Below are 14,926 nucleotides of genomic sequence, written 5' to 3'. Positions count from 1 at the left end.
CTCCGATTGGATCCAATCCTGACATGTCCACATCCATTGCCACACTTGGTTATAACAAGTTGAAATTTCTTTGAGTGGTTATCTTTGGTAAATTGAATATTCGTGTCATCGTGTTATTTAAAAATATCGTTTTGAAATCGTGCCCTAAGTCTAGCCCATTTGAATTATTATTATTCATCAATTTAAAGTTGTTTAAAATAATATAATCTCGGAAAATCAAAGAAGAAAATAAAGTTAAAATGGCCTTATTACAACCCAAAACTTAAATAGTAATTAAAAATAACTTAAGAAAACCAGTCTCTTTTCAAACCCAAAAGTGTTCACAATGGCCACTCTGAATCCCTCCGGCTCCAAGTCACCCACATCAAGACTCACTGCAAGGTTAAAGAAGGGTGAGTTTGGGAAACTCAGTGTAAGGAAAACCCATTCAAAGCCCAAGTCACTCAAGCCCATTGGGCTAAGCCCATTCAAGTAATGAGTGGTCTGGGCGAGCCCTTTTCAGATTACAATAACCGGGCCTTAGCCCTTATTCAGATAACAATGATGGCCCATAAGCCCAATTCAAAATACATGCAACATCAAGAAACATATGCAAGCCCATTTGGGAGACTACTCAACCCACCAACCACTACACTCCACCCGTACAGGCATACACTCCATGTGGGAATAGCTCAACCCACCCAAATTTAACACTCCTGATTCTTGACCTTAACTGCTCGATTAACGATAAATTGAGGCAAAGCCTCCAAGACGTGGACAAGCCACTTTCGATACTTCCTCCGTCAATATCCCATCCATGCATCAAATAATAACAACATGGCATGCAATAAATAACAACATCAAACATGCATTTAGGTCAATTTAACCCTAGGGGTATTTGGTAATTTATCTCCTGGGGTAAACCGTAAAATTTCCACTTTTAAAGGTATTTCATAATTTATCCATTTTAGGGTTTTCATGCATATTCCTACTTTTCACGTACTAACAGAATCACTACTGAGGGTTCTTACGAATTGAGCAGATTGGCCCATCATTCCAATTTTGGCCCATTAAGCCCAAAAATATTGAGGCACGAAATCATGCACTTTACGGTCCAAACATTGCAGCTTACCAAAAACATTAATCGATTTACCTCACGAGCATTCGCACACTCGCAAATCTACAAAATACCGCTTTTGGCATTTGACTTTTCGACTTTTGCCGATCTAGACTAAGAAAGAGGGTGTTAGTTACACACTGCTTGCGACGATATGTTGACGAGATCCACACACGAACCGCCTACAATTGGATTACTAACACGTTAATCTAACTATTCAAATACAAACTACATATTAACCCCTTACAATATTCGCCAACCACACCTACAGATCATAGTGAGCTTATAAGAAATCAATAAGCAACTCATTAACAAATTTTTGTCAATGTTTACCACATAATCATAATTTCACTGCAAGCTGTCTTCCGAGCAACAGTCACTAAATTATTTATAACTGGAGCTACGAAACTCCAAATCAAGTGCCGTTAATTTTCCTGAAAATAGACTCATATATCTTTTATCCATAAAATTTTCAGAATTTTTGGTATGGCCAATCAATACCAGATTTTTCTCAAAGTTTCCCATGTTTCACTGTTTGACTAATCTGACCACTCTTCATTACGAATCAAATTTATCATTGTACAGAATTCAAAATATGTTCTTGTTTATTTCATTAGAAACTAGACTCAATAAGCTTTAATTACATAATTTATTCAGCTTCTAATTCATCTCCCATAATTTATGGTGATTTTCCAAAGTCACGTTACTACTATCTGTCCCAAGCAGTTTATTACCAAATCACTCTTTCACACATACCTTGCATGCACGTTATTTAAACATGTATATCACCAATCAATCATCACATATCTATGATTTTACTTAAGTATAATCTCCATTTCATCATTTTAAAGCACAACATGTTAGCTGATTTTTCCTTTAACATCTAAGGCACATGCATGCTCATTTGTTTGGCTCAACTTCACCTATCTTCCATTTTTCATCAAAAGAACATGAAACAACAACCATTTCCTTCATTTTAATTCATGACTAAATGCTCACAACACAATTAAAAATCAAAATATACTTCAAGAGTTAAGGTAGAATCAAGAAGAACTCATGAACCTCAAAATAGAAGCAAGGTACCAAGAACTTACCTTCAATTTTCCTCCTCCTAATGACCAAATACTCAAGAGTTTTCTCCTCTCCTTTCTCTTCTCTAACTTTCAGCTATGATGAACAAACATAGACAAAACTTTGTTCTTTTCACCCCTTTTTCTTTTAATAAAACTTCATATTTCATCCATTTAATTCTTTAATACAAAAGACATGTAATTCTTATCATGAAACATTTACCTAACCCATTATCATGAAACATTTACCTAACCCATTATCATGGAATATTTACCTAATCCATTGTCATGGAACATTTACCTAACCCATTATCAATTTGTATCAATTTGTACCATAAATTATGGATATCAAGTGTACATTTTGTCTACAACAACATGATGGTTGGCCACTTCATGTAAAATGGGAGGTTTATCATGCAAATCCTCCTATTTTGCACTCCTATTTATTTGGCCACTTCAATTTATCCTATCGCATTTTCAAACATTTTCACATAGGTCCTATTTCATAATTTCACTCACAAATGACAAAATTAAAGCATGAAATTTTGTCAACATTCATGAAATTCCGAAAATTGGGCGTTACAACTCTACCCTCCTTAAAGAAATTTCGTCCTCGAAATTTACCTAATCAAACAGATGAGGGTATTCTTTGTTGCATCGTCTCTTCCAAGTAGCTTCTTCCTCCCATGATTACGCCCACAAGACTTTTACCAACGGAACCGACTTCCTTCTTAGAACTTTAACCTCTCGATCTAAAATTTGTATGGGTTCTTCCTCAAAGGTCAAATTAGTCCTTACTTCAATCTCCTCCTTTGGCACAACATGTGAGGATCCGATCGATATCGTCTTAACATAGACACATGAAAAGCGTTATGGATTCTGTCTAACTCGGTGGTAACTCTAATCGATACGCTCTCGGCCCTACCCGCTTAAGAACTCGATAAGGCCCTATAAACCGAGGACTCAATTTGCCTTTCTTGCAATTTCAAGATCTTCTTCCAAGGTGAAACCTTTAAGAAAACCATATCCCCAACCGTGAACTCTATCTCTTTGCGCTTTAGGTCCGCATATGACTTACATCTATCGATGCCTCCTTTAATCGATCTCTTATCAACTTAACCTTACTTTCAAGATGTCGCCACCATCTCCGTCCAAGCACTTGTCGTTCACCTAACTCGTCCAACACGTAGGCGCACGATATCTCCACCCATAAAGTGCCTCATATGGAGCCATCTGAATACTTGCTTGGTAGTCATTGTTGTATGCAAACTCCGCCAATGGCAAGTAGTCCTCCCAACTCCCACGAAAATCGATGATACAACCCCTTAACATATCCTCCAAAATCAATAACCCTCTCCATTGTCCATCATGCGTGGGTGAAAGGCGATCTTGAAATCCAAACGTGTACCCAATGCCTCCTACAACTTCTTCCAGAACTGAGATGTAAACCTAGGGTCTCGGTCGGAAATAATCGACACTAGCACTCTATGTAGTCGTACTATCTCTGCCACATACAACCTAGCCAACTTTTGCAGGGAGTAATCAGTACGAACTGGTATGAAATGGGCAGATTTTGTTAACCTATCCACCACTACCCACACAGAATCTTTCTTGGTAGGTGTCAAAGGTAGCCCACTCACAAAGTCTATAGTGACTCTCTCCCACTTCCACACTGGAATTTTCACCGGTTGCAGTAATCTAGAAGGAAATTGATGTTCAGCTTTCACTTGCTGGCATGTCATACATTTCCCCACGAACTCCGTTACTTCTCGTTTAAGCCCAGGCCACCAGTACAGTTCTCGCAAGTCGTGATACAACTTATTCCCTCCAGGATGCATGGCACAAAGTCCTCCATGAGCTTCCTTCAATATTGATTGTCTCAAGTCAGAATCCTTCGGAATACAAATTCTTCCTCGGAAGCATAAAACTCCTTCAGTATTCAGTCCAAAATCCTCATTCTCACCCTTCTCAACTTGCTGAAACCGAAGGACCAACGAGTTATCGTTCAACTGTTTTTCTTTAATTTGCTCAGTCCAAATAGGCCTCAATTGCAATTCTGCTAACAGACTTCCATCATCAAATAGACTCAAACGTGCAAACAAGGCTCTCAAATCGAAACAACCCTTCGACTCAACGCGCCACCACCACGTTAGCCTTACAGGTGGTACTCAATCGAACGATCGTAATCCTTAAGCAACTCTACCCATCTTCGTTGCCTAAGGTTTAACTCCTTCGAGTTAACGAGATACTTTAGGCTCTTATGGTCCGTGTATATGATACACTTTTCTCCATATAAGTAATGTCTCCAGATTTTAACGCGAAGATCACTGCTGCTAGCTCTAAGTCGTGCGTGGGTAGTTCGCTTCATGAGACTTAAGTCGTCATGAAGCATAGCGACCACCTTACCCTCTTGCATCAAGACACATCCTAACCCCACATGTGACGCATCGGCAGTACACGGTGAAGTCCTTCCAGACTCGGTTGAATCAACACCGGTGCTTCATCAATACCTTTTTCAAATGGTCAAAAGCTTTTCGACTCTCGGTCCAGACAAATGCTACCCCTTTCCTTAACAGTTTCGTCAATGGTGCAGCAATCAAAGAAAATCCTTCTACGAACCTTCGGTAATAGCCTACCAAACCCAGAAAACTCTGAATTTTCGATACTGATTTTGGTGGCTTCCATCCCAGAACTGCCTCATTTTTCGAGGATCCACTCTAATTCCTTCAACAGAAACCACATGACCTAGAAAAGCCACTTCTCGCAACCAAAATTCACACTTACTAAACTTTGCATACGGTTCCTTCTCTTTCAAGACTTGCGGACTGTCGTAGATGTTCCTCATGTTTCTCCTCGGTTTAGAGTATACCGAATATCATCGATGAAAACTACCACGAATCGGTCCAAGTAAGGTTGGAACACTCGATTTATTAGATCCATGAAAGCGGCGGTCGTTCATCAACCCAAGCGGCATAACCGGGGAACTCGTAATGACCATATCGAGTCACGAATGCCGCTTATGAATATCCACTTCTTTTCCCTTAATTGATGGTATCCAGATCGAAGGTCAATCTTGGAAAATACCGAAGCTCCTCTAAGTTGGTCAAATAAATCATCAATCCTTGGCAGAGGGTATTTGTTCTTTATCATCAGTTTGTTCAACTGGAGGTAATCGATGCACATACGCATTGTCCCGTCCTTTTTCTTCACAAATAGCACCGGTGCTCCCCATGGAGACACGCTTGGCCTAATGAAGCCCTTATCCAACAACTCTTGAATTTGAGCCTTTAACTCCACTAACTCTTTCGGTGCCATCCTATACGGTGCGATGGACACAGGCGTCGTTTCAGGCAACAAATCTATTCCAAACTCAACTTCTCGGTTCGGAGGTAATCCTGGAAGCACCTCCGAAAAAATATCTTGGAACTCCTTTACGGTCCTAACCTTATCCACTGTCAGTCCCTCCTCTTCTGACTGACTTACAAATGCCAAATAGACCTCACAACCTTTCCGAATCCACTTTTCGGCTCTTAATGCCGACACCACATTGGACAAATAATCCCTTCGTTCACCTATCACCATAACCTCCTCATCCTTTGTGGTCCTTAACACCATTCGTTTAGCGGCACAATCCAGAGTAACGTTATGCTTAACAAGCCAGTCCATTCCCAAAATGAGATCAAACTCTCAGAATGGTAACTCCATCAGATCTCTAGGGAAAATCTTACCTTGAGTTTCTAAGGGTACATCCCTATGCAGTTTGTCTACCCTAACCGAGTGACCTAAAGGACTTAGTACAGATACCCCACTCACAATCTCCTTAGAGTGCACACCCAACGACCCAGATATGGCACATGCAACATAAGAATGAGTAGATCCAACATCCACCAAGGCAGTATACGGCATGCTAGAAATAAAAACGTACGATTATGACGTCAGTCGCGTCACCCTCACTCATGACGACGGCGGCATATACCAAAGTCGGTCGACGAGCCTCAGTGTTAGTAGTACCCTTGCCAGGTGCCCCACGTCCATGACCATTGCCACCGCGACCTCGGCCATGACCTCTCGACGGCGATGGTTCACCTCGCGCTATTTGCACGGGTTGCACAGCCCTTTGTTCAACCACTTGAGCCTGAGCTGGCCTCTTAGGACAATCCCTAATCTTATGTTCCTTTGATCCACAACGAAGACAAGCCCCAGAACGTTTCCAACATTCCTCCAGATGCATTCTACCACAATCTCCACAAGCTTGTGGTCTAACAGTATTCACCGGAACCGCTCGAACTGGTTCTTCCATCCTAGCTCTCTTAACATTCTGGTTTGCAGCACCAGTTGGTCCAACATCTCTCTGAACCGATTTGATCCTCGTCACAGGTTCCTTCGTTCACTTGCTTCACCTCTTCGCTATCTTAGCCTTTTCTACCAGTCAAAGAAAATCACGCTCTCTTTACGAGCTATGAGCACCCTTAGCTCATCCACGAGGCCATCCTCAAAGCGAACATCTGCGCAGATTCGGTAGAGACAATACCATTAGCATACTGGCTTAATCGCGAAACTCGCCTCATATTCAAGAACGGTCTTACCACCACAGGTCGTTCAGAATTCCTTCCTTCACAAGATCCACATAGCTAGCTCAGACATATTTCGCCTTGAAGGATCGCTTAAACAACTCCTGTGTTACCCTCTCACTGGGTACCCTCTCTCACGTTGATCCACCACCGACACGCCTCATCCGTAGTAAGGATATCGCTCCTTTTAACTTTTGCTCTCTTGAGCGGTCCAAGTCATCCATAATCCGCTCGTGGCTTCCACCAAGATTTCACCACATTTGGGGCTACTCCAGATACACCCCTAAAACTTCCGCTCCGTTGGCCCGGAGTCGCTCAGAAATAGACCCCCTATTCATGGGCCCGATATTAGCTCCAGCCACCCTTTTCAAAACTCTTAACATGGCCTGGGACAGAGCGTCATCCCCTGCGGCCCGATCATACGGCCCATTCTCATCCACCGGTGGTGGTCGTGCTACTCCAGCGGGTATGTGTTCAGAAGACGAAGATCCGGCTTGAGTACTACCTCGGCCTCGACCACGGGCTCGACCACGGCCTCGACCACGGTCTCTTCCCCGAGTAGTTCTCGTACTCATATCGATTTATCTGATTACGAATTTTATGCAGTTAGTTTACTGTTTCCACTTTGCTTATTACGAATATCTTATGAATGATAAGGTTTGAGGTTGTTCTCACGTAACCATAATTTAGCTCTTGTCTCGGTTTCCTAGGGCTTAGTTTACCCTACAGTCTCAGTTTCGTAGCCTTTACACTATATTATCTATAGTACTATCTCTAAGGTTTAGTACTAACTACAATGCGATTCGAGATATAAAATGAATAGTACTTACAACCTTGGTGCCGGGGATTCAGTGTGCCACCTCATCAGTTTTCAGATAAACTCAAAAGATTTAGACTTTTTGAAATCCATTTTCCAAACATTTGTTTTAAAAAAAACAAGTTTGGAGATTATCTCCTTTAAATAGGAAATTTTCAAAAGTCAGATTTTTCCAAAAATACTCTTTTTTTTGGCATAAAGTTTTGAAAACCCTTTTTGGACCCGATCCACAGCCGAGTTGTTGTAACCTAGGCTCTGATACCATAAAATGTAGCACCCCAAACCCGGCCCAGACGTTAAGGCCGAATCCGACATGCCACTTTGAAGTCAAAAACCCGTGTTCCCTTTTTAGTGTTTTAAAAAAAAAGGCCGAATTTTGTCAAACTAACCAAGTGAATGGAAGTGGGCACCGGTAGGTATCCATAACAGATGAGGTGAGCCATGAAGGTCGCTTAAGTACCAAGCTCTCGATTGGATCCAATCCTAGACATGTCCACATCCATTGCCACACTTGGTTATAACAAGTTGAAATTTCTTTGAGTGGTTATCTTTGGTAAATTGAATATTCGTGTCATCGTGTTATTTAAAAATATCATTTTGAAATCGTGCCTAAGTCTAGCCCATTTGAATTATTATTATCCATCAATTTAAAGTTGTTTAAAATAATATAATCTCAAAAATCAAAGAAGAAAATAAAGTTAAAATGGCCTTATTACAACCCAAAACTTAAATAGTAATTAAAATAACTTAAGAAAACCAGTCTCTTTTCAAACCCAAAAGTGTTCACAATAGCCACTGAATCCCTCCGGCTCCAAGTCACCCACATCAAGACTCACCGCAAGGTTAAAGAAGGGGTGAGTTTGGGAAACTCATGTGTAAGGAAAACCCATTCAAAGCCCAAGTCACTCAAGCTCATTGGGCTAAGCCCATTCAAGTAACAGTGGTACTAGGCGAGCCCTTTTCGATTACAATAAACCGGGCCTTAGCCCTTATTCAGATAATGATGGCCCATAGGCCTATTTCAAAATACATGCAACATCGGTAAACATATGCAAGCCCATTTGGGAGACTACTCAACCCACCAACCACTACACTCCACCGTGCAGGCATACACTCCATGTGGGAATAGCTCAACCCACCCAGGCTAACACTCCATAGTTGCACCTTTGCCGCTCGATTAACGATAAATTGAGGCAAAGCCTCCAAGACGTGGACAAGCCACTTTCAGTACTTCCTCCGTCAATATCCCATCCATGCATCGATAATAACAACATGGCATGCAATAAATAACAACATCAAACATGCATTTAGGTCAATTTAACCCTAGGGGTATTTGGTAATTTATCTCCTAGGGGTAAAAGCGTAAAATTTCTACTTTTAAAGGTATTTCAGTAATTTATCCATTTTAGGGTTTTCATGCATATTCCTACTTTTCACGTACTAACATAATCACTACTGAGGGTTCTTATCAATTGGGCAGATTGGCCCATCATTCCAATTTTGGCCCATTAAGCCCAAAAATATCGAAGGCACGAAATCATGCACTTTGCGTCCAAACATTGCAGCTTACCAAAAACATTAATCGATTTACCTCACGAGCATTCGCACACTTTCGCAAATCTACAAAATACCGGTTTCGGCATTTGACTTTTCGACTTTTGCCGATCTAGACTAAGAAAGAGGTGTTAGTTACACACCTATTTGCGACGATATGTTGACGAGATCCACACACGAACCGCCTACAATTGGATTACTAACACGTTAATCTAACTATTCAAATACAAACTACATATTAACCCCTTACAATATTCGGCCAACCACACCTACAGATCATAGTGAGCTTATAAGAAATCAATAAGCAACTCATTAACAAATTTTTGTCAATGTTTACCACATAATCATAATTTCACTGCAAGCTGTCTTCCCGAGCAACAGTCACTAAATTATTTATAACTGGAGCTACGAAACTCCAAATCAAGTGCCGTTAATTTTCCTGAAAATATACTCATATATCTTTTATCCATAAAATTTTCAGAATTTTTGGTATGGCCAATCAATACCAGATTTTTCTCAAAGTTTCCCATGTTTCACTGTTTGACTAATCTGACCACTCTTCATTACGAATCAAATTTATCATTGTACAGAATTCAAAATATGTTCTTGTTTATTTCATTAGAAACTAGACTCAATAAGATTTAATTACATAATTTATTCAGCTTCTAATTCATCTCCCACAATTTATGGTGATTTTCCAAAGTCACGTTATCGCTGCTGTCCCAAGCAGATTTATTACCAAATCACTCTTTCACACATACCTTGCATGCATGTTATTTAAACATGTATATCACCAATCAATCGTCACATATCTATGATTTTACTTAAGTATAATCTCCATTTCATCATTTTAAAGCACAACATGTTAGCTGATTTTTCCTTTAACATCTAAGGCACATGCATGCTCATTTGTTTGGCTCAACTTCACCTATCTTCCATTTTTCATCAAAAGAACATGAAACAACAACCATTTCCTTCATTTTAATTCATGACTAAATGCTCACAACACAACTAAAAATCAAAATATACTTCAAGAGTTAAGGTAGAATCAAGAAGAACTCATGAACCTCAAAATAGAAGCAAGGTACCAAGAACTTACCTTCAATTTTCCTCCTCCTAATGACCAAATACTCAAGAGTTTTCTCCTCTCCTTTCTCTTCTCTAACTTTCAGCTATGATGAATAAAGATGGATAAAACTTTGTTCTTTTCACCCCTTTTTGTTTTAATAAAACTTCATATTTCATCCATTTAATTCTTTAATACAAAAGACATGTAATTCTTATCATGAAACATTTACCTAATCCATTATCATGAAACATTTACCTAACCCATTATCATGGAATATTTACCTAATCCATTGTCATGGAACATTTACCTAACCCATTATCAATTTGTATCAATTTGTACCATAAATTATGGATATCAAGTGTACATTTTGTCTACAACAACATGATGGTTGGCCACTTCATGTAAAATGGGAGGTTTATCATGCAAATCCTCCTATTTTGCACTCCTATTTATTTGGCCACTTCAATTTAGCCTATCGCATTTTCAAACATTTTTACATAGGTCCTATTTCATAATTTCACTCACAAATGACAAAATCAAAGCATGAAATTTTGTCAACATTCACAGAATTCTCGAAAATTGGGGCGTTACATTCTTAGTTGAAATCGGAGTTCTGGAGGGGATTTCAAGGCTGAAATTGGCAGCCTTTGAGTCTTGGTTGTAAATCGGACCTCTACGCGTCGCCGGTCACCGTTTCTAGTAGAATAGTGGTGTTTGAGGAGAGGTTTGAATTGGCTGAATATGCGAGTTAAGAGAACTTCAAGTTTTTTTTTTCTGTCCGTTTGTAAAATGGCAAAATACTGCAAGCTTTAGGGTTTTATTTTGATTTTATATAGTGTATGAAACGGCTTTGTTTTGACATTTGGCTTATTTCAGTTTTTAATACTTTTTTATTTGCGCACATTGTGTTTTAGTCCTTGATTTGGTTTCATAAGTTTATTTATTAATAAATTATCCCTTTCAATTTGTATTCATTTCAATTGAGTTTTTATCTTATGTAATTCTTTAATTCTTTTCAATTTATTTGTTATTCAGTTCTAAAGTTATTTTAATATGTTATTTTGTGTTGTTTTATTAATTTTACAGTTTTTAATTTGTTTTCATATACTTTCATTTATATATATATTTTTTAAACTTTGTTTTATTTTATGATCGGTCTATTTTAAAATTCTATTTTATTATATGATCTATTTTAAACTTCCTCATGTATTGCTTATTTTAAATTTTTATACATTCCATCTAGCTTTAATCGTTTATAGATTGTGTTGATTTCAAATTTTCATTATTTTAATTTTTCATCCACATTTGAAAGCTAGCTACATTTTGTTTATTTTAACTTTTTTAAAAAATAATATTTTTAAAGATTTCACTATTTGATTATTAAATGCTATTTTTTTAAAGAAAATTTTCAAATATATATATATATATTTATATATACACAAATTTAGTGATAATGATATGTAGAATTTTATTATTAAAGTAATACGTAGTAACCAATACAAGTGAAACCAATGCAAAACTAACCACATTGATTTCAAATCAACCCTCAAAACTATGTGATACCAAAAATAAATGATGAGTAAAATTGTATCAAATATTAATCCATATTTGTATTAAATATACAAATACTAAGAAGCTATATATATTGAAATTGTTATATTGATTGATAAAATATAATATATAATTAATTTTTTTTAAAAGCACAACATTGAGTAACATAACAATTTGAAATGAATTTGGATTAGGTTACATGCTCAAAAAATTTAATTTGTCAAAATTATTCTTTCTACTTTATATATAAATATAAAATAATAAAAATACGTGAAAATAAATTTAAAATATTTTGGACAAAATGTATAAATTTTAATCTTTTTACATTTAAATTATCTTTTTAAAAGATTTTATTTTTTAAGTTTTACTCAATTATTGTTAATAGAATGAATTACGTATAAAGAAAAGTATGTACTTATTTATAGGCCAAGCCCTCTCCATCTAATGGTTACAAACAATACAAATGTAGGATCAAATTTATGATTCTTAAATACGCTATACAAGTATATACAATCCTAGAGAATTCTAGAGTTTCTAAAACATTTAGTTTGTGACTTTATTTATGTATTATATAAGGAATGCCACATTATCAATTAATTAATTATTTTAAAATTTTAAAATTTTAAAATATTTATTTTAAAATTATTATAAATTATAAAAGAATAAAAAATACTTTTTAAATTAAAGAATTAATTAATTATTGACATGGTATATCATGTGGATTCTTTCCGTCATTCTAAAATGATTATTTTTATAAGATTAGAGGTCAAATAAGTCATTATACTATTATATATATATAAGTAAAAGTAAATGTTAAATTGCTTTATTATAGAGACTAGATTAAATTGTTCATTCTACTATTAAATAGATCGATTTAATCTTTTATTTAATTTAATAAAAAACTATTTTAATCCTATTCTTATAATAAAAGTAGTTATCAAATATATTCACCCATATATATATACAAAGAGAAACAATGAGTGAAAGTTTTATATTAGAAAGAAAAAGACAAAGAAGATATAGAGTTTACATTAATGAAGTTTGATACCTTATATTAAAAAGATAAGGTTATCATTTACCCATTTTCACTACTTGTCTCTTCCAGTCTGCATTTTTATAATCTCAATGGAAATTAGTCACAATGTGATGGATGCAGTAAACGGATCTTCATGACACACCGAAACGCCTAATTGCGGCAATTAATCATTTCCCTCTATCAGAAATGATGCAAATATTATCATTGCTAATAACATACCTCCGTAGGTTGGTAAGGAAGAATTCCCAAGATTTCATATTCTCCTTATCTACGATGACAAATGCTATCAGGAGTACGTTCTTATTGCCTTCTTAAGCAACCTCAAGGAGTAGGATCTGTGTGTATTTTCCATATAGCCAGGTCCCATCCACTTGCACAAACAGCTTGCAGTGGGGAAATGCCCACACACATGGATCAAACGTCCAGAACATCCGAAGGAAAATTCTTTTTCCCCACTGTAGTTGGTCATCCGGGCCATAATAAGGTCGTGTCTGTAACTCAATGACAGTTCCCGATACATACTCCCACACAGCAGCTATCCATCCCTGTAGCTCATTATATGACACATCGAAATCCCCATACAATTGTTCAATTGCCATCTGTTAGCTATCCACGCCTTTCGATATGATACTCGATACTGAAATCATGCCTGCATTTCGGTAATCAGTACCGAAACTTTAATGGTCGGCATGTCCTTTACCATTGGCATGATACACGTACAGATAGTTTTAGAATCAAGTTTTTGATGATCTTCTATCATACGAGTTGATGCGCATGTGTGAGGCCCAACAAATTTTTGTATCTTCTACATCTTCGAATTTTGAATAAATGCAGCTCGTACCCGCCAATTGCAGCCTTCTGCCGACTTCCAACACTCCTCAATATATAATGTCAGTTTAGACCCTGCAACTTTGTAATCCACTGATATATTCATGTTATACCGCTTAATAGAAAACACGTACTCTTCCTTACTTTCGAATCTTTGGCCTACGAATAACTCCTCAAGATTGGAATTTACTATCAGCTGGTAATCAGGAAGTATTTCAGGGTACTCCGAGAACTCAGCTGCGTGCACCACGTCGGGGTCTATGAGCGACATGTGTGGCCTAGGATTATTGTGTATCACAATACGTCGCATTTGGTTCCCGATTGAAGACGTGTTAATGTTTCCATTGTCAATCACATCTTCGTCGTCAATATCATTGGAGACATCGTCTACATTAGGATCACTATCACTATCGACTCTTGATCACAAGAATTACTACTGTCGTAGCCATCATCACCAACCACATCAATATCGGGTGTAACATTAAGATCGATACTGATCCCACGTATAGTCGATTCACTATCAATGTATGATATTGGAGCCACTACGCACGATTCTTGAGCTCCATGTTCTTCACCATATACAGTAAGATCTTCATTTTTCTCCATACCGACTAACTCAACAAATAAGTGAATTGGTGCATTTTTGTCACTCCCATTCCCACATAAGGAGCGATCATTATCTCTACATCTTCGTCGTCTACAAGTTCCATTTCAGTGAATTTGATAGGATTTGTCAAAATTAGAAACTTGTAGAAAAGTTTCGAGGTCCTTCTCCTACAACGTTGTACAATTTTTGCTTTAATCCTTCCCTTCATATCATCCAACGAGACATTTCTATTAAATCCCATTGCTATTTGTTGCCAGCATTCAAATATGCATCCAACAGTTGTTGTCAAGATGATTCTATCGAAATAAACGCATTCGAAAAACTGATTATCCATCCTCAATATTCAGTCTGTTAAAAAATAAGCAAAATTTCTAAATACAAAACTTACTAACAAATCACAAATAAACAAAATAACTTTTACAACAAAACACAAAAATAACACTAAACAAAATATATAATACTAACAAAATAATTTTTTCTTATCATAATCTATTCTATTTAAAAATAACAAAAAAAGTTACCTTTTTTTTTCCTCTTTTCTCCCTCTCTTCTTCTGTAATTTTTTTTACTGGAAAAAGTTATTTATTCTTCCTTTCTTTTTTCTCTTCCCCCTCTATTTTTTTTGCAATTTTTTTTACTGTTGTATGCCTTCGATGGCTTAAATAGAGGTTTGGGGGAGAGGGTGCCATGTGTGCCACGTCAGCAACTGGTGTCGCCCCTGACAGAG

This window comes from Gossypium arboreum, chromosome 9 (assembly GCF_025698485.1).
Source record: "Gossypium arboreum isolate Shixiya-1 chromosome 9, ASM2569848v2, whole genome shotgun sequence".
NCBI classification, from domain to species: domain Eukaryota; kingdom Viridiplantae; phylum Streptophyta; class Magnoliopsida; order Malvales; family Malvaceae; genus Gossypium; species Gossypium arboreum.
The sequence above is the reverse complement of the archived record's forward strand: the minus strand, read 5'-3'. Positions refer to the sequence as shown.